At 45.2% G+C, this 19929-nt stretch overlaps 1 long non-coding RNA gene across 1 annotated transcript; it reads right to left on the reverse strand.

Moving 5' to 3' along the window:
- Positions 1-1514: 1514 nt before the first annotated feature.
- LOC139673655 (uncharacterized) lies at positions 1515-10118 on the reverse strand. The gene is made up of 3 exons (XR_011698168.1): positions 10063-10118; positions 4221-4364; positions 1515-1791 (listed from the first exon to the last, which is right to left on the reverse strand). It is a non-coding gene; the product is annotated as an uncharacterized lncRNA (long non-coding RNA).
- Between the last annotated feature and the right edge of the window lie 9811 nt (positions 10119-19929).

Here is a 19929-nt window from a genome sequence, read left to right on the forward strand (position 1 = left end):
CTGTCACTTGTTCCTCAGGAGCAGAGCCTGACCCCCACCTGGCTTCACACTCCTGAATCTCCTTTTCTCCAGGCTGAGCCCCCCCAGCTCCCTCAGCTGCTCCTGCTGCTCCAGCCCCTTCCCCAGCTCCATTCCCTTCTCTGCACACGCTCCAGCCCCTCAATGCTTTTCTGGTGGTGAGAGAATCCCATTCTTCCACTCTGCATTTTTCCACTTCACCTCAAAACAAAGAGGTTTCCCTCTCCAATCATCTTGAAACTAAATGCACATGGAAACCCTTAATACAAACCTGTAGGACCTTAAAGAACATCACTGGACTTATTCTCCTGGTAAGGAATCTACATTTTGCTTTGTTTGGATTTTTGCAGCTCCTGTGCACACACACTCAGCACTGTGGGGGAAAAGAAAATAAGGGAAAGGAAAGCTGTCTTCAGTAGTGTGATAAGCTATCTTTCCAGTGATATTCTTTCCCCCCTATCTGAATTTAAAATGAGCCAGATTTGGATGGAGGAACACCACTTGCTGCTCTGTGTGCACACGTACTGTGCTGCCTGTTTTGTGTACATGTGTGCAGTGAGGATGTACTAACAGTGCCTTTTTTTGTTGTTGTTTATGAGGTTTGAGTAGATAAAAGGGATAAATGTAGTGTGCTCATACACAGCAGTGCATTGGGATTTAAAAAAAGAAGCATGGCTAAGAACCTACTTAATTAACTCATCTTAGGAAGAGCAATTCCTTCCAACACCTTGCAGAATTAAGACACTTCGAGGAAGGTTTCTCAGAGACCAGAGCTGAAAAGAGATGCCAAAAGGAGCCAACAAATATTTCCAGCACCTTGTTTAATTGTGTTTGTAAGTTCTTGAGGCACCCAACTGCTCACCCAAATATCTCACTGGTGTGGATCAGGTCCTAAAAATCAAAAATAGCATGGCCAGCAGGCCCAGGGCAGTGACCCTTCCCCTGGACTCTGCGTTGGTGAGGCCACACCTTGAGTGTTGTGTTCAGTTCTGGGCCCCTCAGTTCAGAAAAGAGATTGAGGGGCTGGAGTGGGGCCAGAGAAGAGCAACGAGGCTGGAGAAGGGACTGGAGCACAAGTGCTGTGGGGAGAGGCTGAGGGAGCTGGGGGTGTTTAGCCTGGAGAAGAGGAGGCTCAGAGGTGACCTCAGCACTGTCTAGAACTCCCTGAAAGGATGTTGCACCCAGATGGGGGTTGGTCTCTTCTCCCAGGCACTCAGCAATAGGACAAGGGGGCATGATGGGCTCAAGCTCTGCCAGGGGAAATTGAAGTTGGAGAGCAGAAAAAACTTCTTTGCAGAGAGAGTGCTCAGGCATTGGAATGGGCTGCCCAGAGAAGGGATGGATTCCCCATCCCTGGAGGTTTTTAACCTGAGATTGGCTGTGGCACTGAGTGCCATGATCTGGTAAAGGGACTGGAGTTGGACCAAGGGTTGGACTTGATGATCTTGGAGGTCTTTTCCAACCCAATCCATTCTGTGATTCTGTGATTCTATGATTCTAAATTAGGACATGTGGGGTGTAATACCTCAAGTGCCAGACCTGGTTAAAGATCAGTCCCTTTCCTTGTTAAGGAACTCCTGCAGAGGTGGAACCTTCCATTCAGAGGCACCACATCCACACAGATCCCAGTGGTAACTTCTGTTTGGTAAAATCATCCTTTGTAGTAATTTTCTAAGCAAAAGACAAAGCAAGAGGTGGTTTCTTTGGTTATCCTGTAGCACGGCTTGCCCTGGTGAGATACAGCCAAAGGAAGAAATGGACATCCAGAATGACCTGCAACAAACACAGAAATGTTGGTTTGAACAAGGAGGAGAGGCAAGGAAAAGAGTTCTTGTATTTGGCTGTTCCATTCCATTTATTCTGTTCTGTGGACCTACCAACACTCACTCTTGGGGGTGTATTTGTAGCATGGAAATGGGTTTGCTGTAAATGCAAAAAATGAGTGATGGAACAAGGGGAATGGTTTTATGCTAAAAGATTTATTTGTGTATCCATCACAGGCTTCCTTACAGTTAAGTCTCACAGAGGAAGATAATTTCTCGAACCTCACCTTGTTCCCAACCTCTTCTCCTCCCAGGAGACACAAACCTGAAAGCAGAAGATTCCCAAACCCAATGGATCTGAGAGTTAATGTTTCACCCCAAACACAATCTCACTTCGGAAAGGAACATCCCACAATACAGAGGAGCAAACAGACATTGGTATGATATGGAAGCCAGTATTTTTCCATTGTTTTTTTCCACTGAGCAAAACCACAACATGTCAGGCAGGCACAGAAATATCTCTTATTCATAGAGGGATGGACTGTTCCAAGGTTTTTTTCTAGGGTGAAAACATCCAGGAGGTCAAGTTTTCCCAGATAGCTGGCAAATGCTAATGAATATTCTCAGTAATACTCTACAACTTATTATTCATTCTCCTAAGATGGACCTAATGGAACACAACTTGGAGTGGGATGTCCCACACCACCATCCCCCCAGTGTAATGGCACTATTTAATTCCTTTTTTTGTGATACAAACCAAAGTATTTGATCACTGTCAAACCACTACACAAAAAAGGTGAACTCAGTTGGCTATTTACAGTCCAGCATAATAGACTAGAAAAATTTTTTGAGCACTTTGGTCACTTTGGAGGGACTTGAGAAAGATTAAACACTTTACTGCTTGAGCCCCACAGGAACTTCTAGATATGAGACAGGCTTTGGAAGGGGGCTGATGTCTTGGTGTGCAGGACTGGATATCTGTTTTTTCCATCTGATTAAAGTGAGGAATCCACACCTACCCCATCCATCTACAGAGTCTCTCCCTCCAGTTGAGTCAGTGATAACCACAGAAATGCTAAACAGAACAAACAAGGATTTACCCTCAAGTAATCTGCAGGTGCCACATCAGCCAATCTTCCCTTCAGATACACACACAGAAAAGATAACACACAATATTTAGCAATCCATTTTTCTATTCTCTTTCATTACCACCTCAATGGAATATATATATAAATACACACACATATATATATGTCTGTATACAAGGAGTGAAGACACAAGAAAAAATAACATTTAAGTCCCTATAGTGAAGATTATTTCTGCATAATCAAAAAGACAAGTAAAGCCAAGAACCTGCAGAAATTCCAAGCTGAAGTCAAACCTGGAACTTGTTTTCCTTCCCCAAAACCTCTTTTGACTTTAGGGCATTGTAGTCTTGCACCTTCTATGTGTCCTGAACAAATAAAATTGAACTGTGTAATGGGAACAGGTGCCAGCCATAAAGCCTGGAAACTCTTTTTGTCCTCCTAAGAAACTGTCTTCCCACTCCATAAGTAGAGCCTGGTGCTGTCGATAAATAGAAGCAGCATTTTGATAAAGATAAATTAGAAAGCAGCTCTCTGGTCTCCTAAAGAGCTGTGGCATTGTGGACAGTTGTTTGGCTGCTGGAGCCACATTTAATGAGATTTATGCACAAAAGTGTTTGCACGTTTGAGGGATGTGTTTCACAATGGCCCCGAAAACAATTGGGTGTTGTGGGATAAGCACCTTTTACAGTATATCAAGGTCAAACCTTTTACTTGATGTACTTAACTAACCATGTAAAATATTACATCAGCAAGCCTATGAGGCACTTAGAGATATATTCATATTTGCATAATGTCCTCTGTAAGTTAGTCTGCGGTCCTTAAGGGTGTTTAGAATAACTGCATGCAAGAATATACTTAATCCAATCTCATTTTAGCTTTTGCTCTTTTAAGATTTCAAAATTAATAAATCCTCCTGATACTCCAAATTACCATGAGCTTTTATAAGCATAACTTTGTAACTTTAACCCATTTATGAACATACCCTACAGGCATATGTACTAATGAATAAGAAATAACATTAGAAGTTTAAAGATGGTCTCTTTATGAAGTAATGTAAGAAAATCCTGTTAGCTGGATCAAGTACAAAAGTGTGATTTCTTAAAAATAGAAAATCCTTCACAAAATTACTTGTAATTACAATAACCAAAGGATAAAAAGTAAGAATAGTTTAAGCATTGTGCATTATTTAACTTGGTACATGAAATATGTTTTATGTATATGGATGAAGCATGCAAATAGAAATCTGATCTCAAATGTGCTTCCATGGCTACAGGATTTCAGTTTATTTATTTATTTCCCATTGTGCTTGATTGCTGTCAAGAACACTGACAGATAGAGGATTTCAAATTACCTTCAACACTTGGTGCTTCTTCAAGTGAATTGAGCTCTTCTCTGGTTTGCCTGTAAGACATTTGGAGATGGGGAATATCCTCCTGGTCAAAGGTTCTCCCAGCATCCCACAAGTTCTCCAGGATCCACAAGCTCCATGCCCACTCTGGAGAATCAAAATGGTGATAAAATTTCATCACAATTAATGGGTCAATAACTGAAATATCTCTTTCTATTGCCATGGTTTTGAAGCATCAAGTGCTGCCTGTCCCCCATCAGGAGTCAGTGCAACCCTTGCATGGAACGTCCTGGTGACCACACCCTGTGAGAAGGGGAAGGGAAGGGGATGAGTCCCAGGCACTGATACTGGTGGAAAAAAAACCCAAAACCAAAAACACCATGTGGGAGCCACGTGGAAGTGGGAAAGAAAGGTTTGTTTTCCCACCAGGCAGAGAAAACCCAGAGCATTTCTTGCTTCTCCACACCCCTTCCCACTTGAAGTAAAATATTAAATAGCCAAACTAGAGGGACTTGTCTTCTCCCAGTTATTACTTATTATGATAATCCATTTTGTTCTGTTCCCAGATCAGCATTAATCACTATTCTCCTTGCACAAAATAACTCAAAAAGGGGTTTATCTGGTCCGAGCAGTCAGTGTGGATCGTCAGAGCTGCTGGAAATCAATGGAGCTCTGACACTAAGGAAAACTGAACAGCTGGCCCTGAGACCTGAGTGCTCCCCATGGGTTAACTCTGCTGATGTCCTGAAAGTGGCATTTCAGCATATCCAGAGTGTTTGGCTTTCAGAAGCAGGACAGGTGCAAGTCCCAGATGTCAAAGGCCTCGCCCTGGCATTGTAAGGGAGCTGAAGTGTATTGACAGGTCTCACAACAAAAGTCATTTCACTCATCACGTGTTGGCTTTGGCAAGTTTTTGCCCTGCTCAGTGGAGCAAGAAGAAAATGAATCTAAAGCAGTGACAAGAGAGATGGTGCCAGGTGGGTGTGCTACAGGGATGCTCTTCCACTGGATGTCACCCTGACATTGAGCCCAACTGCAGACCTTGCACAGACCAAAGTGGCTTTGTTCAGGGAATAATGCAAGAGCTGGTGGAGAGAAAAGCTGAGTGACCTCTTATGAAAGCAGCTTCAGATATCCAATAGCTCTTTGAGAAATGGGATCGTGCTTTGCCACAGGGATTGATGGGGCAAGATGGCACATAAATAATAATTCTCCAGCCTTAGCAAAACAAGGAGGGGACAGAGCAGCAGGAAATAAATCTGGAGATTTAATGCCTAGAGGGAGAAAGTTACCAGTGCTAGAGGACAGTAATGCACATGAGCATAAGGGACCCTTGATCTTATTTAGGCTGGAAATTAGAGGAAGGTTTCAAAGTGTAAGATCAGAGAGGGCATGGAGTTGCCCAGATAAGTGGACTGGCAGGGCAGCTCTCTCTCTGCACCCAAGAAAACAAACCCCAGCCAGGATGAAAATGGACCTTGATCTGTTTATGAATGGCATTTCATCACTGTACAGGTCAGAAGGTCAGGAGAAGAGGAGGCTCAGAGGTGACCTCAGCACTGTCTAGAACTCCCTGAAGGGAAGTTCCAGCCAGGTGGGGGTTGGTCTCTTCTCCCAGGCACTCAGCAATAGGACAAGGGGGCACGATGGGCTCAAGCTCTGCCAGGGGAAACTGAAGTTGGAGAGCAGAAAAAATTCTTTGCAGAGAGAGTGCTCAGACATTGGAATGGGCTGCCCAGAGAGGGGGTGGATTCCCCATCCCTGGAGGTTTTTAAACTGAGATTGGCCGTGGCACTGAGTGCCATGATCTGGTAAAGGGACTGGAGTTGGACCAAGGGTTGGACTTGATGATCTCAGAGGTCTTTTCCAACCCAATCCATTCCATGATTCAATGATAGGACTGAAAGCAAAGCAATGCTTTGTACAACAGTAATAGCTGCTGGAGATGTCACCTGTTCTTAACTAGAAGCAAGTTATTTGCAGAAGTGATTTCAGGTCACTTCCCTTGTGAAGGCTCAAGGCTTTCGGAGCTGACAGATTAGATGCTTCCCACAGGTCCTTCTCTCCCCGGGCTCAAGCAGAGGGGATGATATCACTGATCCCAGGCTCAGGGTCACAGGGCTCCAGGCCACCTTCTGCTTGCCTTGTGGGAGGCTAAACTGGGCCTGGCAAAGCCCTTCTGCAGCAGGAACATCTGGATTTCCACATCTGGCAGTGCATCTGCTCTGACAGCACTGAGGGCTGGAGTTCCCACAGCTGCTGTCCTGTCCTATTGGAAAGACAGCCAACAAAATTGTAATGAATCATACAATGGGTTGGGTTGGAAGGGACCTTGAAGACCATCCAGTTCCAATCCCGTGCCATGGGCAGACACACCTTCCACCATCCCAGATTGCTCCAAGCCCTGTGAAACCTGGCCTTGGACACTCCCAGGGATGGGGGAGTGTGTTGGGGTGAGCTGGAAAAATGCCAACTGCCCAACACAGAGAGAAAGGGTCCCAGTCCTGCCCCCAACCAAGGGAAGAGGAGAGAGGGGGGAAAAAAACCCCAAACAAACAAAACCCAAAATAGCAAGTTTCTTAAATTATACAAAAGAAAGACAATTAAAACCAGAATATGATATAATACATACATATACACAAATGTGAGAAAAAAACCAAACTAACAACAACAACTACCAAGTCACCCGACCAAATTATACAGATTCCAACCACCCAAACCCCACAAAACCTCCCAAAAACTCTTCCAGAGAAAACTCCCAGCAAGAGAGGAGAAAGATTTACAAGAAAATGTTCCCCTCCCTGGATAACACAGTGGGGATGGTGGCAAGGCCTGATCTCGTCAGGGCAGGGCAGGGCGGCCTCAGGGGCTGAGGCAAAGACCAAAAGAAACAGACACTCCACCTCCCTCTCTTTTTATACTTCTTGATGATGTCAGATGATATGAAACACCTCTTTGGTTGATGCTTGTCCCATCTAATATATGTCACATCCTTTGGGCCTGCTGAATTGAGGCCTGGCTGAGGCCTGGCTGAAACTAAAGCCAAAACTCCCACAGGCAGCCACAGCTCCTCTTGGCAACCTGTGCCAGGGCCTCCCCACTCTCATTGTTATAAAACTGCTTTCTTGTTTCTAACATATTTAGCTCAGTTGGTTAAAACTTGGTTGTAATAATGCCCAGGTCATGGGTTCAATCCCCTGTGTGGGCCATTGACTTGTGTTGGACTAGATGATCCTTGTGGGTCCCTTCCAACTGAGAATAGTCTGTAATTCTGTGATATGTAGATCCTCCTTCAGTTTAACTCTCTTCCCCCTTGCCCAAAGTCCTTCTCCACCTCTCTTGGAGCCCCTTTAGGGGATGAAAAGAGCACGAAGAGAAACCCATTCATGGAGAAATTCACACCATATCATTAAATCAATGATTAAGGGTTTAGTCACATCCTTTGAGCCTTCTTAATTGAGGTCTAACTGAGGCCTAAAGCCAAAACTACCACAGCCACGTAGACCATCTCTCTGTTCTTACAGGTTGCATTATCATGACTAAATGTTTTCTCCTGCCCTTCACAACAGCCTCCACCAGGACATGATGCCACAAAAAACAGCAAGAGGCAGGTCAGAGTTTGGATAAGCCTGTCCAGCCTACACTAACCATAGATAAGAATTCAGGCAGCTCTTATAGAATCATAGAATCAGTTGGGTTGGAAAAGACCTCTGAGATCATCAAGTCCAACCCTTAATCCAACCCCACTTTGATTACCAGATCATGGCACTCAGTGCCACGTCCAGTCTCACCTTAAAAACCTCCAGGGATGGGGAATCCACCCCCTCTCTGGGCAGCCCATTCCAATGACTGACCACTCTCTCTGGAAAGAACCTCTTCCTGATATCCAACCTAAACCTCCCCTAACCTTCCCATGACAATGATACCTGTGCAAGGGAACAGTTTTAAAAGAACACTCACAGTTTCCTAACAGCTAAAAATAAAATAATTTACTATTCTTCTTCTTGTTTGTGGCCATGGATTCTGATGGATTGTTAAGCAGGCCTTGCAAATGCTGGACAAGATCAGGCATCCTCAGACTGCCACCATTAATGTTAGAAAAATACCAAACTGGAACCCAGCAGGGATCTTGTTCCTATATGGATGATTGTATCTGGATGGATAGAGGGGGAAAAAAACCTGTCCTTTCAAAATAAAGCATTGCCAGGGATCCTGAGTGTCTGGAGATGGTCTAAAGGGAAAGAATGGAAAATACAGGAACAGCCAAATATAGTGAATGGAATACAGGAATAATGGAATCCAAATTGTAGCAATAGATGCTGGGTGTGACTGAAGAAAGGCCACTTCTGGGAAGGCCTAGTGAACAACCAGAGGTCACAGAAATAAAATCAACATTTACAAAAAATCCAGAGGTCTGTGAGAACTCAGAACAAACAGCATGTCCTTGACAGAGAGAAAAAAGGGCAACTTTTAACAGCAAACAATTTGTTACTGTCTGTAAAGCTGGGAGTGAAAATATTTCACAGTAGAAAAATCATTCCTTAAAATCCAACACTATGAATTGCTGAGCACAGATGCACCTATTTGAGATGCATAACAATAATTTTATGTAAACAGTCCACAGTGTCAAATGTACAGAGAAAACATGTCACTGAACCTCAGCCATGTCACAAGTTTGAAGTTACTTTGCCACCGTATTACTGAAATTATCAAGGAAGGAAGAGTCTGACATTCCTAAATTTCTTAAAGGATGAATAATTTAATTTAATTCCCATGCTGAATAACAGATTTACTTGTAAATGCTCAGACTTTCATTCTGCACTCAGGGTAAGCACCCTGGCTTTGGGGAAGAAACACTGTATTTGCTTTTATACGCAACAGCAAGTTTGAGACAACCCTTCAGCTGTAAATCTCAATTCCCCTCATTTATTGGGCCATCATTGATGCCTCCACAACAGCAGAAGTCAGAGATTTAAGAGTTTTGAAAGGGTTTAGAGACACAAGCCCCATTAGCCTCATGGGAATCATTCCTGTAAATCTTTCAGGCAGCTTTAAAAAAATTTTGCTCTAAATTCCTTCCCCCTCCTTTTGCATAATTTAAAGAAACAAGACACAGCCCTGGAGAGCAGCAGCAGCAGAGAGGAGACTCTGCTTCAGTGTTAGCATGGTAAAATAAGAGATCTGGCTTTGAATGGTGGAAAAGTTTAATAAAAGTTTAATAAAAGTTTAATAAAATTTTAATAAAAGGCACTGGGAAGTGCCAAGACTTTTGTTGAAGTCACCCAGAGTATTATGTGAGTGGTGCTGCAAAGCCATGCAGGACAAGGCAGAGCTGGCAGCATGAAGTGCTGGCCAGAGGTGAAGATGCTCCTGAAAGACAGCAAGTTCCTCCTGAACACTGCAAGAAAGATAAGTTTTGAAAGCCGAAGAAAGAAAAAGAATTCATCCCATTTCAATTAACTGGGAAGGCTGAATGGAAATATTTACTTCCAAAGAGCACTATCAGCTTCCAGTCTCATTCTCCTTTAGGGGACAGAAAGTTTGATAAAAATGCAGCACCCTGGTGCTGATTATGATAAATGCTCATTGAAGACACATTTTGGTGGTGATAAGGAGCTGTGTGACCTTGTGGGGCCCCAGCACTCCCAGGCAGACACCTGCGGCACCTCCGAAAGGAGCAGGGAGAGCAAAGAAAGAAACGAGCTCAGCTCTGACACAAACCAGCTTTTAACTCAATTACTGTTTACAAACACAGCCGTGCTCCTGTCTGGGGAAGCAGAGCCCAGTTACTGTCAAACAGGGTAATGAAATGGAAAAGGAAAAGGGTGGAAAAAACCAAACTCACCAAATATCTTGTGCCCAGCATCCCTCCTTTCCCGAGCCCTGGTCAGTTGGGAAAACACATCCAATCCCAGCTGGGGACACAGCACGGATTGGCCTCCCAAGAGGAGCAGGCAACATAAAAGTCTGGAATGTACTCTGCCCTCCACCCATCACAGCAAGGCATTGGAATATTGGATTTAGTGTTGTGCTTCCACAGATATAAAATTAGGCCGACAGAAGTCTGGATGGTGGCCCTTGCTCCACACTGGTAACTTGTACAGAGCCGGGAGCCAAGAGCATTTGGAACGCTTGTCTCTCTCCAGATGCTGCCATTCATTTCTGTGGGAACAAGACCACTTACATCTAATTACAGTTTCTGCTCAAATTAACAGGACAGAAATGACAGCAAAAAAAAATCCCAACAAAACCACCCCAAAAAATTCTCTGGACTTAACTTGGAGACCTTTTGTTGTCAGGGCTTAGAAAACTGTTGCCTTTCAACTACACTGACTTTAAGTGTTTTAAAGTTCACATTTTTCAACTGCCCATCAGGATATTAAAGCAACAGTGAAAGGGGGAAAAAAGGCAGTTTTATTACAGAGATCCCCTGCTTTGTTAAATGGCCATGCAGTCAACTATGGGATTGGGATCATCACGGCATAAAACATTGTTTCATTAACAAACCAAATGCCAGTTGCACATTGGATATGATGTGGACAAGGAGTTAGACAGAGACACATCTGAACATGTCTGTGGAGTCACAGAATCATAGAATAGAATCATAGAATCAATTGGGTTGGAAAAGACCTCCAAGATCATCAAGTCCAATCCTTGGTCCACACTTACACATCTGTCTCTGACTGCATTGTGGAAATCGGGATAATTGCACTGAAGGGTGAGAAAATCTGCAGTTTTCACACAACCATCAAGCCACCCATGTGCACCTCCCTTCTGGGGATTAAATTTACCACCAGAATCCCACCAGTTGGATGCAGGATTTGTCTGGCCTTCAAAAGCCAGAGGAATTTTGCTGTTGCCACCAGCTGGACTGTGTTATCAGCACAGAATCATAGAACATCCTGAGTGGGAAGAGATCCACAGGGATCCAGTCCAACTCCTGGACAACCCCAAAAATCCCACCAGAGTGTGTTGACTCACATTGAAGGTGTTGAGTAACTTTGCTGAGACCAATCTAGTCACCAAAAGAATGAAAACAGAGGGAAGGGTAAAGCTGTGGAGATTCCTTCCCTCTGTTCATCAGGCAGCACTAATGCAGTGCCTGAAGTCCCACGCAGGTTCTCCACATTCTGCTGCTCAATTGACATCCATTTCAGGGTTCCTCCCAGCCAAACAGTCAATATGTTGTGCTATTAATCATTATTGAGTTACTGTTCTGATCCAACCTTGGATATTTGCTGTGGCATAGGTAAAATCACAGAATCATAGAATGGATTGGGTTGGAAAAGACCTCCAAGATCATCGAGTCCAACCCTTGGTCCAACTCCAGTCTCTTTACCAGATCATGGCACTCAGTGCCACGGCCAAGCTCACCTTAAAAACCTCCAGGGATGGGGAATCCACCCCCTCTCTGGGCAGCCCATTCCAATGCCTGAGCACTCTCTCTGCAAAGAATCTCTTTCTGCTCTTCAACTTCACTTTCCCCTGGCAGAGCTTGAGCCCATCGTGCCCCCTTGTCCTATTGCTGAGTGCCTGGGAGAAGAGACCAACCCCAGCCTGGCCAGAACTTCCCTTCAGGCAGTTCCAGACAGTGCTGAGGTCACCTCTGAGCCTCCTCTTCTCCAGGCTAAACACCCCCAGCTCCCTCAGCCTCTCCCCACAGCACTTGTGCTCCAGTCCCTTCACCAGCCTCGTTGCTCTTCTCTGGCCCCGCTCCAGCCCCTCAAGATCTTTCCTGAACTGAGAGGCCCAGAACTGAACCCAATAACTCACACCATTTCAAAAGGAGGGGTTTATCAACATAGTAAACAGCTTTACATCAATGGAAAAATCTGTTTCCTTTTCTGTAGCTGACTTCCAACACACCAGCTCCTAAATTCTCAGTTATTTCTCCTCCCAGTTTGACAATTCAACACAATGTTAAAGGATCTGATGGCCAGGTCCAGCTCCTGACATGTCCCAAGGGGCAAAGTAAAATACAGAAACCATCACACACCCAATTTGTCTGTGCCAGCTGAGAGGGCAGCTGACTACAGAGCAAGAATTTACAGGTTGCAATGCACAAAATCTGACTTTTCTTCCTATTTCAGCAGCAGATCCCCTGAGACACACCAGTCAAAGTAAAAATCTTTCTTTAGAAATATGGACTTCACCTCACACTGGACAGACTTTGAAAAACATTTCAAGCCTGAGATGAATAAAAGAACAGGAGGATCTATTATACAATGTGGATCTAGACCACATTTGTAGGAAAAATATGAAGCTTTTCTCCCCTGTCCTGCCTTTTCTTAGGAGAACAGAAAGCTCCCCATTTGCTCCCATTTTAATTCCATGCATTTTTTAAGCAAGTTCAACTAAAACAATACTTTTAATTTTGTGGAATTAAACTCACACTGGTAGTTTCAGGAAGGAACCAGGTAAAAGAAAAAAGAAATTTTTATGTACAAGCTGCTAAAAGATTCAAAGTCATTTTGTAAGGAACTAGTTAAATGTTGATGTTTTGGTGTTGTGTTTTTTGGTTTTTTTCTGGTAGAAAAATCAGAGAGCATTGAAATGGAATAACAAGGGAACAGGCAACTCTCAATTTGTGATCAACTGGCACCATCTTAGTCTTCCCCAGAAGAGATTTCTTTCTAGCCAAATATTAGGGATACTGTCAGTTGGTTCCAAGGAGAAATTCCTGGAATAAGAGCCACTAAGTTCAAAGGCTTCAAGCTTTATCCAGAGGGAACATGATAGTGAACAGGCAGCAGAGCAGATTTTGCACTTGAGACTCATTCCAAGAGCTGCAAAGCTCCTGCAGCTTCCAAAATGTAGGACAGAGTTCCTCAGGTTATTGCCTTACACGCACGTCCACAGAGCCAACCATTAAAAATTCACCAGAACATCTTGTCCTGTGCCTCAGCATTCAGCTTGTTCCCAGTCTCTGAGTCTAATCTTACCCTGAGCATTCCTCATCTCAGGAGCAAGCTAGACCTGCAGTTAAGACAGGACCGGGCAGCAAAGTCCTAAAAGTTCAAGTCCTGATCCTGCTTCTGAGTCTTGAAGAACTTGTTTAATCACAGACTATTCTGAGTTGGAAGGGACCCACAAGGATCATCAAGTCCAACTCTTAAGTCAATGGCCCACACAGGGGATTGAACTCATGACCTTGTCATTATCCCTCCAAGGAGCAGCTTTCTGTATGTAGAACTGGGATAATGCCACTGGATTTTGTTTGTCTGCTCAGTCTTTCCAAATCCCAAGTTATGTAGGAAACAGTTTGTTAACATATATCCACTTTTGGCTTTGTGGAGCAGGACTTCCACTGCCATTGGAGCCCTTAAGCTCCAATGGAAGTGAAAGCTGGTGAAAATGCTCAAGGATGTCATGTGTGTCCAGCTTTTCAGGCCAGGTTAGTCAAAAAACTCTCTAGGATGTTTTAAAAAAATGATTGTTCCTGTCTTGAAGAACTTGGTTCAGCTACATCACTGATTCTCAGTGGGGTTCATCAGTCCAGAACTGTTTCTTCTCTCACCCTGGTACAAGGCTCCTGGGTCTGAAAGGATTTAACCTCTCATTTCATGCTTGAGCACCAGGAAGGCATCACTGAGGAAGGAAATGCAGCTTTGTGACTTCTTTGTGAACTGTATTTCAACCTACTAGTGATGGGCCTGATGGGGAAGCTTCAGGATGAAATTCCCTGGCAATACCAGCCAGGTGTCAGGACAGAGGATCACAGTAGTTCCTGCTACTCTTCCAAAAGTTTGGCTGATCCGCTCTGGCCAACTCTCAGCTCAGGCTCATGAGCAAGCAGTGATTTCCTGCTGTATAACACAGAGAATCACAGGATGGTTTGAGAAGAAAGGAACCTTAAGGATCTCAAAAGTTCATAAGGACCTCAAAGATCATCTCATTCCAACCCCCTGCCGTGGGCAGGGACACCTCCCACTATCCCAGGTTGCTCCAAGCCCCATCCAACCTGGAACACTTCCAAGGATGGGGCAGCCACAGCTTCTCTGGGCAGCCTTTGCCAGGGCCTGCCCACCCTCACAGACCATACAAGGCCTAGCCATAAGGAAGCATTTGCAGAATTCCAAGGGGCAAATACCACAGGAAATTCAGGGAAATTCTTTTGCATATAAGAAAAAGGGACGTGTTCGGAAGAATGGAGCCTGCAAATTGTTCACCCCCTTCCACTAAGCCTCCTAAATCACCTGGAGGTGTCCCAGTTAAGCAGAGCTCCAATCCCTATTAAGTGGCACTCATTGCCACTAAGCATCATTGGACTTACACGATTTCCCTTGTAGATGTCTGGATTAAGTGGTTTTGCCAACTAAGCACCTCCTTTTTCCGCTTGAGCGAGCGCACGGAATCGGCCGCATTTTCCTGCTTTATGTATTTCAAACGGCACCAAAGACCGGCTGGTTTTGTGCAAATTCAAATACAGTTTATCTGTTGCAGGAATTCTCAATACATGTGAGCTCCCAAGGCATGTGGAATACATTTCATCCCATCCATACATTCAGCCCTGCATTATGTATAGAGTGGTTTGCAGAGAGCGGCGAAGGGCCTCGCCGTGCACTTACCCTGGTCTGATAACATTCTTCTGAGACAGAAATCACATGCTGGACGTGGGAATAATGTCAGTGCACAAAGGGAAGGGGGAAAGAAATAAATAAGGAAACCCAAAATCCAGGCACCTTGAAGCAAAGCCCTGAGAAAACCGTGTGAGTCTCAATGGAAAAGCCGAAGGCTGGTGCGTTGGCGGCTTTCAGAGCATGGTTTGGAGAGTAATGCCCCTTTCTTTGGCCACTCAAAGCTCTAGAGTCACATCTGTTGGGGAGATTGGCACGCTGCTCCCATGGATGAAAGCAGGAGCGATGGTGCCAACCTACTGGGAGAAGCAGAGCTTCCAGGATTTTCCCTTTCTTTCCCTTTGCTGCGAGTATTCTCATGCAGTGCCAAGGAGGCACAGGAGTTCTCTTTGGAGGATGAGGGGAAGGCAAGGAAAGGAGGAGGGGGTGAGGAGTGTGTGGAGGAGAAAGGCATCTTGCCTGTCATAGAGTTCTTTTCTTTTGGTGATAAAAGACCAAACAGGACCACAATGATCTGGACAGTGGAAGCCAACAGAAGGTTTGCCATTAGCTTCTCCAGAGGCAGCTCCCGTCCCCTGTGCCTGTGTGGCCCCCCAGCCTTAGGTGGGAATGTGCCCAATTTTCAAAATGAAAGCATTAAAAATTGTTTCCTTTTCAGGTGAACCATATCAGGAAATGATAGAAAAAAGCCTGAACTGTGAGTTGTTTGGACCACGCTGAATGAAGGTGACAATATCCAAACCATCCAGTCTGCAGCCTGACAGATGCAAACGAGGTCAGAGCTGCTACTTCCACCACTGGATAGCAGGGAATGGGTCACAGAATCACAAAATCATTTTGATTGGAAAAGCCCTCTGAGATCAGAGTCTAACCACCCCCCAGCACTGCCAAGCCCACCACTAATCCATGACCCCAAGTGCCACATCCACAGGGCTTTTAAATCCCTCCAGGGATGGGGACTCCACCACTGCCTTGGGGAGCTGTGCCAGGGCTGCACAGCCCTTCTATGATGAAATTTTTCCCAATATCCAACCTAAACCTTCTCTGGCACAACTCGAGGCTGTTTCTTCTCGTCTTATCACTTTTTACTTGGGAGAAGAACTTGATCTCCACCTGGCTACAACCTCCTGCCAGGGAGTTGCAGAGATTGAGAAGGTCCTCACTAAGCCTCCTTTCCTCCAGGCTGAACATCCTCAATTCCCTCAGATGCCTCTTGTAACACTTGTGCTTCCCTTCCCCAGTTCCATTGTCCTATTTACACTTCATTTCCAGGTTGGTTTGGATTTATAGGAATTGTTGCTATGGCTCAAAATTTAAGCCCTAAAATAGGCCTCATCCAGGAATAAGTGTAAAACCCATAGTTCTCTTCCTGTTTGAAACCCAGGTCTCAAATATGATTCCCTGAACATCAAGTGGAAAGCAGGGCCAGGGAAAAATTGCACACCCTTCACCTTGGAACAGCAGCACGAGAAGGAAAACAGCACATGATTCATTGGAACTCAGGGAGGCTTTCAGTGTCTTCATAAGGGTAGATTTTTAAAAAAGCAAAAGAATTTGGAGTTGCAGCAGGACTGAGATTTCAGCTAACCTCATTCTCATGCCTTGTAAAATATCTGAGAATAATTAAATCTGTTCCTTTCCTTTAATTAGCCCTGTGTCTCATTAGAGCAGTTCGCTGCCATGTCTTTATTTACTTGATTTATATCTCCCCCACACCTTTGCCTTTCCTCCTTCACCTAATCTTAACATCTCTCTTTTCCTTCCCTTAAAGCTCTTTATTTTAATGCTTTGATGTTATATTGGCTTCCCCTCGACATGTTTTGTTTAAAAGAAAAACAAAGACAGAAAATCTATACACAAACCAGAAGTCAACTACATCTTGACAAATGAAGCTTTTAAAAAGTCAGAAAAAGCAGATTTAGAGATGAAAGCTCATTCTTAACCCAGCTTCCTTCTTCAGAGACCTTAATATGATCTCTTTATGTAACTGTTTGCCAATTAATTCAAAATATAATGCAAGCTGCAATTTTGCTTAGAGACTTGCATTCATTAGGGTTGGGGAAAATATATGGTTTTCAGGCTTTGATTGATTCTTTAAATCTCATTGAGACTTACAGAACAAGACATCTTGTAAAGACATCAATTGTCCAAACAACCACAGTTTATATCTACAAACTCCCAAGAAACAGATGGTTTGCACATGGGTGGAAAACAGAGTTATCCTGGAAGAATGGAAGGAGCATTTAATCTGAGAGTGATGACAAGTCCTGTTCAAGTTGTGACCTACATATGGAGAGAACAGCAGTTCTTCATCACAGAGTTTGCCTCTCTCAACACATTAGCAAAGCCTACAAAGAGAGAGGTCAGGTTCCTCAATATGGAAGATTATATCCTGTGAAAGCTGCTCTGGGCACAGATAGTTATCACTTCCATTCTCCTGAAGATGCCATTGCACTGCACCTATGGCATGAGGACATGTGGCTTCACAGGCTGACACATCCCTAAAACCACCCCAAATTCCAATAGGAATAGGAAATGTTTATCCCACCAATTCTGCTTGAGAAACAAACACCTTGAAGAGACAGTAATTGCAGGGGAGGCTTCACAGGCTCTGATTTCATACCCAAACAGTGTTGCTACCCCAAAGTTGTTCTGCTGATCCTTCCTACAACAGCTCACTGGCCTTCTCTGAGATCCAGGGAAAAATAAGGAGCCACAAGCTGTGGAATGTGTTATCAAGGTTTACTGGCAAGTGTTTCAGGTACCCAGAATATTCATTAAATAGGAAGGGGTTTAACTGAGCTCCAGATTTAAGTTTTAAGGATTCCTGAGTGGAATCAGGAGTCCAAACCTCGATGCCTTTCAGATCTCTCCACTCCTGACTCACTGAAAGTGCTTCAGAGCCCCTGCCCTGCAGCTCCAGCTGCAGCACTGCCACTGAACAAGGATAGTGCAGAGTTAAACTGCCCAAGATCTCATGGACAAGGGAGTCACTGCCTAAAAAAAAAGATTGCAGACATCCAAATCCTGGTATAAACCAAAGTATTCCCTGCATTTTTAACATGTAAATGGGCTGAAACCTCAAGCATGGGCCCATGGTGTCATATTTATAGAATCACAGAATCATTAAGGTTGGAAAATACCTGCAGGATCACTGAGTCCAACCTTTGACTGATCACCTTTCAACCAAACCACAGCACTGCAGTGCCTTGTCCAGTCATTTCTTGAACACTTCCAGGGATGGTGACTCCACCACCTCCCTGGGCAGTCCATGCCAATGGACCAGCTGGTTCCTGAGGCAGGAGAGCAGCACGGGGCAGCAGCACAGCACTGCAAGAGTATGAGACACCACATTTTAATTTCAGGGAGTAGGAGCCAGCTCTGAGCTTCATGTTCAATAAATAAGGCCAGAAAAGTAATAAGGAGGTGGTTTTGCCATAGGAAAGAATGGATGCCAGAATACAGCCTTAGACCTGGTTCAGAGACTGTCCAATGGTGTCCCAAAATCTGATGCTGTTACAGAGTATGTGAAAATAAAACCCAAAATTTAAAAACTCAGTACAAAAATCAGTGATGAGATGACAAAAGAGATGGGTTCCTCAAGAGTCCCAGATAATCAGCATCCCAGCCCTGTCCTCTTTGGTCAGACAACACTACTGAAGAGAGGAATTTCCTCAGTGACAGAGTGTGCTGGAAGCATGCCCAGGCCCACCATGGCTCCATCCCAGTAGTTCAGTGGAGCCCCCAGTGCTATTCATGATCAAGAGAGTGAATTCTATAGCCCCCTGCTTCCCCCTGCCCCACTGGCAGCCAAATGCCTCCACTGGAGTTATGCAAATCCAGCTCAGCCCCCTCTGCCCCACACCCCTCAGCTCTGTGCAATGTTTTATTGAGCTGTTGTTTCTCTAGGACAGTGCAGAAAACACCACCTATTGTTCTCTGCTGCCAGTCTCCAGCCACAAAGGAAGGCACTCCTGCCTTCCCAGCTGAACTTTACAAGCACACAGCACATGCTGATGTCCCAGTTGTGGTAGTCCACTCTCACAAGGTCTGGTAGACCAGGTTACCACAGAGGGCAGCCTGTTTGCCCAGCTGATGTTCCCTCAGGCACTGCCCCAGCAGTGGGCACCCCCTCAGCCCAGTGACAATCAGCTTCTCCAGCAGCCAAGGTGCAAAACTACACACTCACCACCACCCACCAGATGGGATTCTGTAACTGGAGTTCAAACACTTCATAAAAGTGCAGAGGTGTCTGACTTGATGGGCCCAGACCAACAGTATGAGGTTCAACAAGGCCAAGTTATGGGTCCTGCACTGGGGTCACAACAACCCCCTGCAGTGCTCCAGGCTGGGGGCAGAGCAGCTGGAAAAAGGACTTGGGGTGCTGGTGACAGGGGCTGAACGTGGGCCAGTGTGTGCCCAGGGGGGCAAAAATGCCAAAGGCACCTGGCTTATATCAGAAACCCTGTGGCCAGCAGGAGCAGGGCAGTGATTGCCCTCCCATGCTGGGCATTGGTGAGGCCACACCTGGAATCCTGAATTCAGTTTTGGGCCACTCATGACAAGAAAGACATTGAGGGGCTGGAAAGTGCCCAGAGAAGGGCAATGGAGCTGGGGAAGGGGCTGGAGCACAAGGAGCATCTGAGGGAGCTGGGGGGGCTCAGCCTGGAGAAAAGGAGGCTCAGGGGGGACCTTCTCTCTCTCTGCAACTCCCTCACAGGAGGAGGGAGCCAAGGAGGAGTCAGGCTCTGCTCCCAGGGAACAAGTAACAGGATGACAGGAAATGGCCTCAAGTTGTGCCAGGGGAGGTTTAGTTTGGATATTAAGAAAAATTTCTTCATAGAAAGGGTGCTCAAGCACTGGAAAAGGTTGCCCAGGGCAGTGGTGGAGCCGCCATCCCTGCAGGGATTTAAAACCCCTGTGGATGTGGCACTTGGGGACGTGGGTCAGTGGTGGCCTTGGCAGTGTTGAGGGAACAGCTGGACTTGATGGTCTCAGAAGTCTTTCCCAACCTTAATGATTCTGTGATTCCCACGGCACTGGGCTCTGCTGGGATCCTCTGGCAGTCCCAGGAGCTGGCACATGTGGCCAAAGCAGTGCCAGAGCTGTGCCCTGTGAAGGCAGTTCACTGGTGG

Source organism: Pithys albifrons, chromosome 6 (genome assembly GCF_047495875.1).
Source record: "Pithys albifrons albifrons isolate INPA30051 chromosome 6, PitAlb_v1, whole genome shotgun sequence".
NCBI lineage: Eukaryota > Metazoa > Chordata > Aves > Passeriformes > Thamnophilidae > Pithys > Pithys albifrons.